Genomic DNA, 16,854 nt, shown 5'->3' on the forward strand with positions numbered 1-16,854 from the left:
ACAATATTTATATACATTTTTTATTTAACTGAAAATATTTTTTTATTTAAAAATAAAAATTCCAATCCATTTTATTTATTTTAAAATCTTCGACTTTCATTGACTGTCTCGCATATTTTGTCATTTGTATACCACTAAAATGGATTCTACTTATAGAAAATAATACATACGTTAAAAATTAATAATACCCTGAAGCCTATGGATCATACAAGCATAATATAACCCATTGTTGTTATGATTTCAAGCGATTTTGATCGGTATGATTTAAGCCCGTTAAAAAATAAAAAAATAATCTTATTACGTTATGGCATAGTCCTTGAGCTTTTTTTTGTGGAGAGAAGGTTTTTAGAAGCCTATTCACAAAATATCAAAAACAATAGTACCATAATAACATTCAATTTGTATTTAGTGATTACATTATTTATCTATTGCAACTATTAAAAGCTCTATGATAAAATATCTCTGTTGAAAGCGACTTTTTCTGGGGCATCGTATACGAATCCCAATCTGTAGAACCATTTTTTAATAATGTGACCGGAATACGAGTAAATCTTGTGTACTGCATAATCCCAGAACTTTTCTGATGGCAACAATAGTTTATTCATAGTTTTTTTCATGAAATCGTCTATTAGAAAATTGGTAGTAAAGACTTGATGTGGTACTGAGCAATTATTCGTCACAAAATACCAATGTTTTTTCGTCATCTCAATATAAGTAACACAGATTTTTTGAAACTCTTCTTTGGCCGCGTTATTTTTTTCTTCTTCGGTTTGGTATTGGTTCAATTTAGATTTCGTTCTTATGAATATATCACGTGTAAACGTTTCTAAAGCTGACAGGGAATCCAGTATGCCGTATTTGGGACATTGGTTTGGGAGTATATTTTTATAAATATTTTGATAAAACTTTAATGCGTCTCTCATGTATCTTATCGTCACTGAAATGGTGTTGAGTATATTCAGCACAACATCAAAGTACTTATTGAAATTATTTCCATTCGCATGCATATTTTTTCGACAAGTTTCTTTTAAATTCCAAATTATAACTTTATAAACCGTCGTTACTTCAGCGTATTTGAATTGAAGCACTAATAATATATCTTTATATTTAAAAGTCATACTACTCAAGTTTATGGCGTGGTTACCTGGTAAGTTGATGTCAAGTAGCTCGGACGCAGGAATAAATACATATTTGTCATCATTCAATTTTCTTTTATATCTTTTTTCTAAGCCCAAATATTTTTTTTCTACAGAAATGTCCATATCCTGCCATCCTGGTTGACTTAACAGCGTGTTCAATTGATCGACAATCTCTAACGACCGCTTTCTTTCGAAAATTGTATTTGGTTGACCAACTGCAAATGACATTAGCATCGAGACAAAAAATGTTGCAATTATACTCATGATAATTAATAATTAAAATATTATTCGGTAGACTGCACTATTACTTCAAACAAAACAAACTAGATACCTTGAGCTTTAGTAAATCATCTTTTTTATTACTTTTCAGTTGTTAAATAGCAATTTTTTACCTAAACAATGTTATTTTGTTTAAGTTAGTTGTACACAGCTCGATATAATCGCATATGGCATTGACTGCAAATACAACGTTTCGAGACCGTGGGCAAGTATACATAGAAATACTTGTAGTGTACAATATGCAATATTTGTGGTATATATTTTATTTCCTTCTCGAAACTGAATAATGGTTATGAAAAATAAGTTATCTTCGCCTGAACCATCGTCATGTGCCAACTATACTCTATTGTGAATTGTCTGCCTATACACAGCTGCCAATAAATCTAGCACAATTCGCTATAGCAATGTTTTCTTAAAACAACATATTTTGTTTAAGTATAAATTTTGGCAATACTCTTTAGATGCAAAAATAACCACAAACGTTTATAAAAGAAAATGTGGTTGTATTACAAAAATGTATATTTCGGTAGGAACTGTGGCTTTTTCGATTTTACCGGATTCCCGTTTTTATCAATAGTAAACCGTTTATGTGGACTTTGGGGTGTAGAGTCAAAATATAACATAAAAATACATGGGTTGAGTACAGAATTGATTACAAACTTAAAACTAAACAAACTATATAAACTATATGATAAAATATCTTTGTTGAAAGCGACATTTTCTGAGGCATCGTATATGAATCCCAATCTGTAGAACCATGTTTTAATAATATGACCGTAATACGAGTCGATTTTAAGTACTGCATAATCCCACAACTTTTCTGACGGCCATCTCTGACGTCCTCTGTCCGTCAAAAACATCATTTGGATGACAAACTGCAAATGACATAAGCATAGAAACAAAAAAATGTGTAATTATGTTCATAATAATTAACAATTCAATTATACTGTGGACGATTCTACACACTGCACTATAGCCTACGTTAGAATAAAATGGACATCTGAAGTTTGAATATAATATTCATTTTAACATTTTTCAGCTTTTTAAATAGCAACTGTTTACCTAGCCAAAGTTATTATGTTTACTATTAGTCGTGCACAGCTCGATAAAATCGCTTATGACATAACTGTAAAAAAAAATAGATTTTTTTTGAAAAATATCATTCTTTATTATTGTAATATATATTAATAATAATTAATAATTATAAATTCAGTTTATTACACTACACTACACTATATTTGAATTAGTTCCTGTATGCCGAAGTTTTTATAAGAAATTTGTTTAATATACGAGTCAAAACGCCAAGTACAAACTAAAGTTTGAAGCGCCCCCCCCCCCCGGGCAGATTCTTTTGAAAATTACACTGCATGTCTGTTACGATAAAAAGAAACATTTTTTTCGACACTTTTGGCCATGGTCGTAAATAGTATTTTATAGTTTTTTTTTCTTGACACTTCTTTTTTATTATTTTTAGGTATTTTCGGTCATAAAAAAAATTAATAAAAAACAGTTGCTTATGTAGAATAATATCACCTTTCTGAAAAAAATATTGAGTTAATCATCTAAAAAGTGTTTTTTTCCGCGTGTATGATATATATATATATATTATTTAACTACTTACTATTCTCGTTATTTAAGCCATTATTTTAAATGATATGATTTGCAAAAGCATTCATTAAATTGAACATAAAAGAGACTAGTCAAAAAGGTATAAGTCAAGAAAGAAAATCTGAGATTCTGATTTAAAAAACTATTTTAATTGTATAATAAGAATTCTATTTATTTTCAATAACAATAATACCATAAAAACATTAAATTTTTGTTTAGTGAATACATTATTTTACTATTGTAAACCATTAAAGTAGCCGTTTGGATATAGAGTTAGAATATATCATAAAAATATACAATTTATACAAACTCTATGATAAAATATCTTTGTTTAAAACGACTTTTTCTGAGGCATCGTATACGAATCCCAATCTGTAGAACCATTTTTTAATAATGTGACCGGAATACGAGTCGATTTTATGTACTGCATAATCCCAGAACTCTTCTGACGGCAACAATAATTGTTTCATCTTTTTATCCTTGAATTCGTCTCTGAAAAAATTAGGAGTAAAGATTTGATGTGGTACCAAGCAAGAATGCGTCACAAAATGCCAAAGTTTTCTCGTTATATCATTGAAATTATAACTGATTCTTTTAAATTCTTCTTTGGCCGCGTAAAATTTTGCTATTCCGTCTTGGTATTGGTTCAATTTAGATTTCGTTTCTATGAATATATCACGTGTAAGCGCTTCTAACGCTGACAGATGATTCAGTATACTGTATTGGGAACATAATATTGGGCGTATCGTCTTATAACACTTCAATGCGTCTCTCATGTATCTTATCGTCACTGAAATTGAGTCGAGTTTATACAGCACAACATCAAAGTACTCCAAGAAATCATCTCCTACCGCGTACATCTCTTTCCGACAAATTTCTACCAGATTCCAAATTAGAACTCTGTACATGGTCGTCACTTCAGCGTACTTGCATTGAAGCACGTCATATATAACTTTGTATTTATCGGGCATATTACTCAAGGTTACGACGTAACCGGGTAAGTTTACCTCAAGTAGATCGGACGCAGGAATAAATGCAAATTTGTCATCGTCGACGTTTTCGTTATCATTCAATTTTATTTGTTTTCCTTTTCCCGAGCCCATTTTGTGTTTTTTTACAGACATATCTATATACTGCCATCCTGGTTGACTTAACAGCGTGTTCAATTGGTCAACAATCTCTGACGTCCGCTGTCTGTCGAGAATATCGTTTGGATGACAAACTGCAAATGACATAAGCATAGAAACAAAAAAATGTGTAATTATGTTCATGATAATTAACAGTTCAATTATAATTGGGGAGATTCTACACACTGCACACTATAGTCTACACATAAATGTGATGGACATCTAAAGTTCTAAAACAATATCCATTTTTGATACTTTTCAGCTGTTTAAATAGCAACTGTTTGCTAACTTAACCAGTTGTTAACACCTAACTAAAGTTTTGCTGTTTACTATTCGGCTATTGCTATTATTATAGGCTAGACCCGCTGTCACCAAGGGGGGAGGGGCAAATTACCCCTCCCCAACCCTATAGACATAACCGTATTAAAGTATATCATCAATGAGTGCTGATATGACTTCCACTATCAAACAATTATGCCATACGACTACTAATACTTTCGTTTTAAGGAGATTGAAAGCGGTCTGTTTCTTTGAAACCAAAATGACGTTTACTCGTTGAACAAATTGTACATGTTAAAAATAATACTTTGAAACGTGTGCAAAGTAATCTTTTAATAACTTGACGTGGTCAACATTTATTATAACCCATTTTTTCTTAAATATTGCCCGCTTTCAATCCCCTTAGAGTAAAACAAAATACGTTTTTAGCTAGTCGACATTTATTTTTAAACATCTGCGCTGTGTAAAGTCTATAATAAAATAAATAAGAAAATCTACGCACAACGTTCTTTAGTTATTTTAGTGACTTTTTTTTGTTTACATTGAATGGGAAACACAAATTTGAACGGTGTACAACGTCATTGAATTAATTTGGTCGGTTAATAGGCACAATTGCTCAAATAAATATATTTTTACATTTTGGGCAGATGCGGCAATTTTTTCTGTTAATTCTCATATTGTACCTGTTAAGGTCATACGATAAAAACTTTAACGTAATGCGATAGTTGAAATTTTCTGGAAATAATAGCAGATTCTTGCAGTTCCTTAATGTGTCAAGAAAAAAAAAGAACTTTTTGTTAGGTATTAATTATTCTTTTTAGATCGTATTCCATGGGAAACCGTGGCTTTTTCGAATGATAGCTCGCATCACTAAGTGTTATTTTTTTCTTGATTAATTTGATCATTTTTAGCTAGGTTTAAAATATTGGATGAGGGGGAGGGGTTGTAGCCCTACAAATAAACATAGCTAAAATATGAGTCGTGGAGGACTTGAGCCCACACCACCTATTATAACTACATCAAATGCTGATGTAAATATTCAAATACTTTGAAAACTAATCGACATTTTTCAAATTTAGAATAGATTTTCAGAGTTTAAATATGACACTACAAAATCGCTCTCTTGATTTTTTCTGATAAAAATAGTTTTTATCATAGTGCTTAAAAAATTCTTATCGTGAAATATAAAAGGACGGATTTTTAAGCGTCTTACATATAGCTTTATGAATCTTTTTCAAAATGGAAAAAATAAAATAATTTTAGAATTGATCTAGGGATTTCTGATTCTAATAGGCTACTATCGATTAGAAGGGTAAGCTGTAGAATAACAAAAAAAAACAGTCTAATACTATGTCACGTTTCATCGCTGTTATTTTTTAAAAGATAAATAAAATATTCAACCGATTCTTTTGTTCACAATAATTTTTTTTTGCTGGTAAAACTTCAGTGCTGGTGATTTTTTGTTTTGTTTTTAATAGTCGTTAGACACGACTTGTTGTAACTAAACTAGGAGGTCGAAAACAATTTTAAATAACACACTGAATTCAAAATTAAAAAAAATTATGTAAAACCCGAAAATGTGCGTGAACGCCTATACGGGCTAAGTGGGCGTGTTGGTTGGTTTTGGTCTCATCGCATTTTGTTTTTCTTTCATTTGTTATTATTTTTGTGAATGCGTGCCGATTCCAATTATTGTTCGAGGGGATATAGGTATGATAATAATGACAAAATCAACAAAAAACGGAAACAAAATAGGAAAACCAATTCAAATATAAGAAAAGCAATGGCCCCGGGGGTTCAACGACTGTTGTTGCGCAAATAAATGAAAAAAAACGCAAACCGTTTCCAAAAAAAACACATCCTCCGAGTAATACGTTACATTAAAATAATAACAGGGTAGGAATTCAAAATATTTTATAATTCATCCGAGTTCGAGGCAAAATCGGAAATGCTTAAGGAATTCACGGAGAGACTAATGTACTATAAGAAATGGTCAAACGTTGCGTTAATTAATGTGGTACAAGGTTTGTGTACTTTGGTAATCAGACAAATACGGAAAAAAAATAAACGGACATGAAGTATCAAATGCGCACACGCAAATAAAATATTTTGCTTGTACAAAATAGATGTCCGGTTAGATAATTTATAAGTCGAAGGACGAGCATGATGGTTTGAAGAAAAAATACATCACATTAAATACACGTTTAGTAAAAACGGCGTTTGATGTTTATTTTTTTATTGAAATTAGTATTTTACCAAAATTCGCAAACAAATATCATCATACTAAAAGTGAATTGTTATTTGTTTTAAGTTTTGTGATTGTACAAGACGAGTTTTTCGGCCTCCACGCTTAAGTTTCTAGGGACAAAAAAATATCGATTCCTTTTGTCGACAAAAATAAATAAGACCGTAAGACCCGGGGGAGTGAATCTAAAAAAGTCCAATGTAAACAGAAGATATACAGAAAACCGAGGAAAACACACTTATGTGACAATCAACTTCAAAAAGATTGAACGCAATCTCACTCCAATATTGTGCTTTATCCTTGTGTGTGTGTTTAGAAACTCGAAAGCCTTACAAAACAAATCCAGGCTTTGGGTTTTGAAAACCGTTTAAATAAGTTCGGACGATTTGATGGTGTATCCGAAAATACTATCGTTGTAAGAGGTATAAAAGTTCGTTAAAAAAAAAAAATCTGTACAATATTTTGCTATGGATTTTTTAAACAAACATGTAAGGAAGATTATTTTTGTACGCTTAGAAATTAACTTGACGATAACGAACGCTTAGTAACTTTACTAAAACACCGTCAAATGTGTGATTTCCCTTTCCAAATATTATATCGAAGAAGAAAAATGGATGGAAAGATTTTGTCGATTACATTTTGATTTTTAGACGGAAATTATGATAATTTTTTTTTTCTTATGATGAATAAATTTAATAAAAGCCGTACCGACAAGATGTTACATAATAAACCGTTTTGATTAACTCTTTTCGGCGTACACGAAAACCCGGCAATGGGCCTAAATAACTTTGTGGCTTTCGGAAAACCACACGCATTCGACTAACCAAGAAATGGCCAGAATCGATTACGGTTTGAGAATTATCTCAATTATACGCCGGCCGTATTGTCTCCTATATGTAATAATATTATGCAACGATATTACAATTATTGTTATTATATACAACAGACAATATTATACAATACAGAGACAACGGTCAAGGCCATTCTGGACCGAGATTGGGGGCGTTGACCTAAGTGGTGGTAGACATATATTATACACAATATCACGTGAGTACGCAAACAGGGATTGCTGTAGTCCATCACCCCGATCCGGGAAGTAGAAAAAGATAACACACACACAATATGACAAAGTGAAATAACCGATATATATATACACCGAGACGATAATATTATACAGGATGGTCCATCGGATGTAAGACACTCGTTTTCTCAAAAAAAAAAATGAATATTTTGAAAATAATATGTCCCCTATACTTGTAAGTACACGTTTTACTATATTTATCAATACGTTGAACATTTGTTTCTTCATCCCGTATACGTAAAACAATAATAGAATTGTTTTTTTTTCTAAATGGGAACATAATATGTTTTTAACTCCATAAAATGTAGACAAATTTTTTTTTAAGCGTTCCAATTTTTTATTTTCATTAATCCGTTCGTTTGCTATGACTTTGCACTGTTTTCCAAATTCCAGTAGCCCATAAAATTCATATTTCTGTTGGCATTGTTTTATAGGCCGGAACACCAGAACAACCAGACACAATAAAATGTTTTGAGATAATGATCGACAAGCGGACCTATCTACCGGTTCAAACTAAGTGACTGAGACAGTGTTATCAACAGGGTGAATATTATTATTTAATGAAAAACGGTTGTGCTAATGTTGTACAAACCGAACGAATATTGGTCTTAAACTAAAAACTTAAAGTCAATACTTACTTTACGTATACAAGCGATTAAAGTGAACGTCAGATGGATCATCCTGTATACGTCTACGCGGGCAGCGAGAAGGAGAATGGGAAAAAACGGTTAGGCTAGGTCGTACTAGGTAGACAGCTGTGCGATAGAGCTTGTGGAAATAATATATGCACCACAGTAAGTATGTGTGTGTGTGAGTATAGGTATAAAAATGCAGGGTATAAAAATTTATAAAAATATACCGGCCGGACCTGGACGCGGACACTCAAGACCAAACATGGGAGGGCACACGCGGTGCTCGTGCAGAATATTTTAAAGCTCTTATGGATTTCTACGGAACACGGTGTATATTTATTTGTTATATATGTGTATTATTTTTCAACAACAATACGATTGCTGCTCGGTGGTTGGCATAATGTTATGTCAACGGAGAAAGAACACACACATGCACACAGTCAATATCGTTTTCTTAATCTGCAGTAAAGAATCTAGGGAATATAGAAAGAAAAAACACACACACACACATACACTTCCATGCGTTCGTTGTCTCATCGGTATTCACCGCGTCTGTCGAGTAGGTCTTGGATAAAAATTAGATTAAAAGTCTTTGAATTTCATTTGACACTTGACGGGCGATAGATAAAATTCCACGGACACTATTAATAGCTGTTGATGTTTTTAGGGCCCACGAAAGGCAGATATAATATATATTTGTTAAAAAAACCTCTTCGTGCATCTACTTTGCACCGGGAAGCCTTTGTCGTTATCACTGACCCGTCCTCGACTTTGTACTTGGTTTCTGTGCAAAGAATGGCTATCTACTAAAAAGGCATTTTATGTTTAAACTGTATACAGCGAGGTGAATGGTGGTTTGTAATACTAGCTAGTAGAAAAAAGTATCTACACAGCATCGCTCTTTTCCATGCAATGTCTGTACTGTTATTTCAGTGCCGACATAAGTACCTATACCTATCTCCTAAAGGTATTATTAACATTTAGTGCGAATTCTTAGTGCTTTTCTGTTTGTTTTTTTTTTTACACTAGCGAGAACATCTTAATTATCGCCTCGGCTTTATGGTTTATATTATACACGACGAATCGTTGTGGTGATTATTATTTTGCTAATAGTAATAATAATAACGGTAATAACAGTAATAACACAATAATAAAACCGCGCTAAGACTATTTTTTTTTTTACAACCGTAAGAACGTCATGATTACTATATTATACTTCTCTGGGCGTTGGCATGATAAGTTGATGGCGAAAAAATAAGATAAATACTACCAAACGTTGTTTGTTTAACGATGTCGTTTGTTATACACCTTGTTTTTTTTTTACAGTTTTAATAATCATACTCATTTGAATGGATCTCGGTGGATTCTAATTATTTCGCTCGCTTACACACACACACACACATACAAACAAGAGCATTCAAAATTATAAATCTCAAGTACTTGACGGTTGACCCACAAGTATCGTGACCGTAGTTACGGATTCACATTCCTAGACCATATTTTTATGTTTTAATTTTTTATAGATTGATTTATATCATTTGAAATTATTACAAAAATTGTAAGAAGTTTGAAGATATATTCTCATCTAAAAACCAAAACACCTAAACTTACATTCGACCAAAATGATTCAAAAGGTTTAGATTTTAAGTGTATTCTGAAAAATAGTTGTTTTGTATCCGGTTGCTATGATCTGGAAACCGTCAAATTATTTTTGAAAACTCCTCTGATCCGTCGTTGGTATGAAATGTGATTAAAAATGTGTTTTTTGTATATTTTTTATTATATTAAAACTGTTTTTTTTTCAACAATTATTATTGCTTGTAGAGATTAAACTATACAGCGTAACAACAAAATAATAAAACTACTTGCAACAAATACATTTTGGTTTGTCAATCATTGTCACACACCAAGTGAGATATTGACGTTAGGGTGTCTTGTCACCATAAGCTCTATTGTCAAAGCGAATAGACGTATCATTCATAACAATCACATTACGAACGTAATTAATCATCATCAGAGTGATCATGGATTAAACAAAGTGCGCAAAATGTAATTCACCTAACCGACTGTTGTGACAACAGAACCAAAAATTGATAATACAGTCAAGATGCAAGCTTCTGTATGCTAAAAATGTGTAAAATAAGATTTATTTACATTGATCCGTCATTATATTAGGTAGATAATATTACGTTAATTTTTAAATAAGAAATTTCAATTAAATATTAACTTGTCGTTGAAAATGTGGACCACCTCTTTGACTAAACTGCCTTTTCGCTGTTTGAGTTGAAAACGAACTTAACTTATAAAATAAAAAAAATAAAATCGGTACAAAATAATTTAATATTGCAGTTATGAAAATACATATTATTATCTATTGGCTGTTTACAGTTAAGCGATACACAGTGTAGGACTGGAGGTAATACGACACGGTTTGAAAGGTAGCTTATAATAATATGACATATTGTATCGTTATAGATATTAAGACTTGGTCACGATCAAGTTTGTTATTTTATAATTAACAAGTGTTGGTTGTTGTGTATTAAAGAATTTAATTTAATGCGATGTTGTACCTGGTTGTGCGCTTAGTCATGTTTAATGCGCAGTTTATTTTATTTATTTTTTTAGGTCTGCCGAGTTTTATTGAATACCTCTGACCGGTGCCGAGTTCAAAACACTGATAATTAATACGAGATATTTGATTTTATTTCAAAAATATTTTTTTAATTCCATTTTAAAATATAATAAATTGCTGAATTGATGAGTCTATAATGAGGAAAAAATCAATAATTTGGAATACTTAGGAATTATATTGTGCTTATAATATAATTATAAGCCATATTGACCGGCGTTGTAGCCAGATATAGTGATATTTTTTTTGTGGTGATGATTAAAAAAAAAACACTTCTATCCATCACGTACAAAGGTAGAACCAAGCGTTACACGGAGCATACAAATGATTACATCAGACGCACTAAACGTATACAGTTACAAGATAAAAATAAGAAAAAAACGGTACAAGATTAATCATTTATGGCAACAAGAAAATCTCGTATTAGCGTGAACGGTTAATTACCATATTATTGTCGTTGAATAATATGTGTCCTATATATTCTCTTAAAAATAATTTATACCGACTTAATTTTGAAATTACTCAATCTGTCTAATAAACATAATGATTTTTAATCATTCTGTCAACGAGGTAAATTTAGCTGTTATTTATAGAACATACAAATAGCTAAAATATCGTTTCGGTTATTCATAAGAGTCTAATGTGTAGTATGAAACCGATATATTGTTATTGCAATTAAAACATTTATTAAAATGTATGGTAAACTATGGTCAATATTCTACTAATTATCTCATGTTAACAGTGCGCTTATCTATCAAAATGTAGGGTGAAGGAAGGTATTTTCGTGGCATAAGCAATTTCGTGATATAGTTTGTTGATCGTATCGCGTAATTCCCTATTAAAGAAAGAAAATTGTCTTGAAAATCACACTGATTTTCAAGACAATTTTCTAATAGGGAATTACGCGATACGACCAACAAACTATATCACGAAATTGCTTTTGCCACGAAAATACCTTCCTTCACCCTACTACTCAAATTAAAAAATACACATTAACGCAGCTGTTATGGTATAAGTTAATCAAGTCATTTTTTACCGTTTTATTATGCTAGTTAATTTTATTCGTTGTAGCTGATCATATACATAGTTACATTTTTGTACTCAATAAATATTACTTAATATTTCTACGAAAAATACAATATAATATGAGCCAAAGATGTCGCCTTGCAACTTGATAGTATTTTATTTAATCTTAATGAAAACTGTCAACTTGTCCTGCCTCGTGAAATACCATCTCAGTTTGGGATCTCAGAATTCGTGAAGGAATCTATCTCGTGATGGCAGCGTTGGCTTTCGTTCGATTTAAGCTACATGCGATAATGGTTGTTCGAATGCAAGGAAACGGATAGACTGTTAATATTTAAATCGACAGTCGGGTTTTATTGATTTGTTAAATATATATATATATATATGACACTATACATATATATTTGACACTACACACAATTGGAATAGAAGTTCTAAGGTGAACCCCGCGTTGCGCAGTACTTATGCACTATCGGTAAAATGTCGACCTGTACGTGGACTCTGGCTGACAGGTCTCGGTGGAAAACAAGACAAACACAAACATTTGATATTTTAACAATGCGCCTCGGCTGACTTGAGTTAACGGTATACTTGTTTGACCGAGAGCGCAACGTCCGTGTGAAGAAAACCATCCGTGGACTTAAGTCCCATACAGACCCAAATCGAATCCGGTCGGATGCCAAGATAGCCGGGTATGTTATTATTTTATTTTTTTTAACGGAAAATCATGTATAATATAACATAATATTATGATTGTGTAATTTCCGTGGAGGTACGTGATAGTATCCGTCCGGGGCCCCGACGGCGAAATCGTCCGAAGGAGGCCGCGAAAACGCCATCAAGACTTGGGCAAACCGTAATGATGTAAATGCGAAGGAGAATCGGAGAGGGCCACTTGCACGTGGGAATGATCGGATAAGAACGATTTTCGTCTCGGCCTCACGGAAATAATAATAATAATATAAATGCACGCTGCTTTTTTTGTTTCGAAATTGCAGGTTTAGGCGTGTACCTAGGTATCATTTTGGACCAATCGGTTAGGTTAGCTGCTGTGTCGTGTGGGCAACCGTCGGTGTTTCGGTTAATTTATTTTCCTTCTTGGACTGCCTATGCTGTATTATGTATAACAGCTATATTATATACATGCATGTATATTAGTATGTCATTATGTTTGGTGGCCGGGCCGCAATGATTTTGGATTGGAATTCGTCGCAACTATATAGCTATCGGCAACTTGTTTTCGTTTACTTGGAGTTCAACATTTGCCCATCAAAAAGTATAATTAACGTGAAAACCGGCAAAAAGCCCTTTTTTCTGATCGAATAAAACACAAATGGTGCACAGTATACTTCCCAGATCAATCACAATAGTTCCATAACTTGCAACTCGCAGCTAAATGTTTCACATTTTATCACAATGCCGGCAAAGTCTACTGAAAAAAGTGAAATGATGGTACTAAATGGGAATATTTATCAATACTTGATGAGAACTAGCTGCTAATTCTGTTTTTTTTTTAAATTTCAGAATCATTTTGAAAGTTGATTTTTTTTCTCATTTTAGGAAGAAAACGCTACACCCTAAGTTTTTCCTCAATCACGTCTTTACCTCTCTTCTTTTTGACAACTCTGATTGTGCGCCTGCTGTTAAGTAGGTCGATAGAATTATATAGGCAAATGATCGAGTCACGTTGAAAGAAATAACGGGAACAGAATAAAATCAAACTTGGACGATAACGTTAAAACAAGTCGTGTGGTTAGGTTTAATGTACTAAAACCGAGTGGAATGCGTTTTAGTCAAATCAAAATGTGAAGAAATCCTTCTATTCATTATTAGGTTGAAATCTATTACACATATTATAGGTTTTACTTAAACAGGGTTTAAAGCGAATTACGGTTAAAAAGCGATATTTTATTATTTAATATAATTAAATGTTTTTCAATAAATATACAAGTCAATACTTTATAAAGGGGGAGGTGTGTGACCAACAGTTACCCCTCATTAATTTTGTATAAAAAAAAACATTGTGCTTTTTTTAGTAGTCGTCTGTCTTTATCGACATGCTTTACGACATTTTTATTTTTCCCCTCTTAACCTCATACAAGTGACATCATATACCATAATTTTGTTTTGCTACATTTTCTTCATCCCTTAAAATGTATTTATCTACTCCATACAGTTATTTCTTTTATCTTTACCTTTACATCCTTACCGCATTCGGCGCTTAGTCAACAAGTACTAATTGTAAGTAAAGAATCAGCAACTATTCAAGTAGAGTTAATTTATTGTTATTTTTCAAGTATTTTTACGACCTTTGTGTACTTAACTCATTTCGGTTTGCTAAAAAAATGTCCTCTTTTTGATTTTTACTCAATAAGACGGAGCCTCTTAGCCGTTTTCCTTTTTTGATTTTTTAGACCCGGCCAAACCACACGAATAATATATTCTCTCTCAGCCGTTCTGCTGTTACACTGATTTCTAATTCGGTCTTTTCTGGCCATCCCTAACATTCGTTTCGATATTTTCATTTAAGGTTTATTTTCATTTCTGTCGCCTTCCAACGGCTTAACAATTTATCCAAGTTGATTTGGATAGAACGAGAGTTGGAGAGAGGGCTAGGGTAATTTTTTACAACGTCGTAGAGGGGTAGAAAATAACTTACGAATTTTTTTAAAAAAGAAACCAGATACAGTTGCAAAATGACAATATGGGCTAACTTTACATACAGAGATCTCCGGCCGGTCACGCTGAACGTCACGTTTTGTGTCAGTTTTTCTTCTTTCCGGCTTTTTCGGCACAATGAAAACTATATTATACATATATTATCTCTTACAGAATCGACGTATTTCGCGTTTGTAGCATTCTGTTTATGTTGTTATTGTTATGATGTAGGATATTGTATTTTCCGCAGGTACGGGTCTAAGGTGATCGGCCGGGATTTGCGGCAATCGTACCCTGTAGTATACACGGCTGCAGCGGCGGCTTGAGGAGTGGCCGGCAATGAGATGACCTTGCCGAACGATGCCCCCAAACGGCGTACGACCTTCAGACGGACACAGACGGCGGCGACCGCTGCTCATCAACGTCAGCTTTCTCCGCCGGACCAGTCATTAGCCTCAATCGGTCCGGTGTTTGTGTTTCGCTATGTCCATAATATACTTACGGTGCACAAACGGTATGCTTACAATAATAATTATATTATGACGCACTTTAATCCCCGAGAAAATATCCCCGTGTTTCTCGGCTACGCGGAAAACCATCATAGATAATATGTTTTTGGGTTTATAGATGACCAAATAACCAAATCATACTTGAATACGGTTGCAATGACTACGATGAATGTGTAATTTTCCTCTATTTTTTGGTTTTTCCTTAATAAAAAAAAAAAATTAACTAAAGATTTTTGAGAAAATTGTATGTTATTTAACCCCATTCTACCGAAGACTTCCCCTGAGAAAGCGAAATAAAGAAAAAATGTCCACTTCCTTCTAGGGGAAAGGGCTTCTGATATTTTTTTGGTTTGTCAACGTTTGCCTATTGAACTACGTTTAAAGAATGTTTTAAAAAAAAAAATGTTATAAAACGTGATAGTAGTCCAAGGAAAACGTTAACAGTTAATTTTAATATTACTTATTTATACACATAGTCGTGACAATAATTGACAATCGATACATTTGATATCAGCATTAAATCTAAACTCTGATCATATAAAGAAGTGACTACTAACTATAGTAAGTACCATCAATCATCATGACAAAAAAAAAAGAGAGATATATCAATAATACTCTCTTATTATTGTAAAAAAACCAGAAACGATGATTGCGTTGACACAATCTAGTACTTCAAATAAAATAAACGCTTCCCTGGCCATTTAAGTAAAGATTGCTAAAATTTAATAAGACCCTTATCAATAAAAAAAAAATATAAATCTTCGCTTGCCCTGAGTTTTATTCGAACTATGTCCCGACCCCACTGTCCTGTTTTTGATATTTTCATGTCTTAGCTCTGGCACATAACCGAAAATATTATAACGCAAATATTGTAACGCAAATATTATAACAAAAAATGCGTTACCAAAAAATAAATGGGGATGAAGATGAAGGTGGGGGTGGGAATGAGGTTGAGGGTGGGAATTACCTCTGGCACATAACCGAAAAAATTATAACGAAAAAAGCGTTACGCTGTTATCTGATATGAGATAAGAGATATGTTGTACGTTCAACGTTCAAATTAGAACTAAATAATACATTCAAAACAGTTTAAGGCCCAATTTCTCTATGAATTGTTTTAAGCCAGATAATAAACACTACAATTTTAGCCAGAAACTTGACGTTTTATTATACTAGCTTGTTACCGCTCGTTAATATACTATATCATTATCTATAATTCCACCACTACTCTAAATTTATTCGGTACTTCAACGAGACATGAAAATGCTCTTTCGTGGTTGCAGACTCGGCTGAAAAACTTTTTTTTAGTTTATTTCCAACGTGCAAGGATCCAGGTCTAGAGAATTGTTTTAATGGATAAATGAGAACCATACTATATTAGTCATCAACCATCGGTAGGTAAGTTATTTTTTAATGTGTGAACGGATTGTATAGTGTATATTTGATGGTTTGTTTTTACGATTTTTTATCTTTGGCCAAACCTGATTTGTGCAGTTTAATCGGTAGTAGCGCGTTCAAAACAGAAGTCGCCCACCAGAAGTTTTCTCCTGAACCACAGTAAATAAAATATATATTTAACGGAGTAAGTTAAGTGTTAATGACCGAAACAAGTGCAAATATGCACACGGAAGGTGATAAAACG

The sequence above is a fragment of the Adelges cooleyi genome, unplaced genomic scaffold (assembly GCF_023614345.1).
Source record: "Adelges cooleyi isolate 19-005CV unplaced genomic scaffold, UGA_ACOO_1.1 ACOO_flye_CR_arks_rails_tigmint_CR_PRNA_574, whole genome shotgun sequence".
NCBI classification, from domain to species: Eukaryota; Metazoa; Arthropoda; class Insecta; order Hemiptera; family Adelgidae; genus Adelges; species Adelges cooleyi.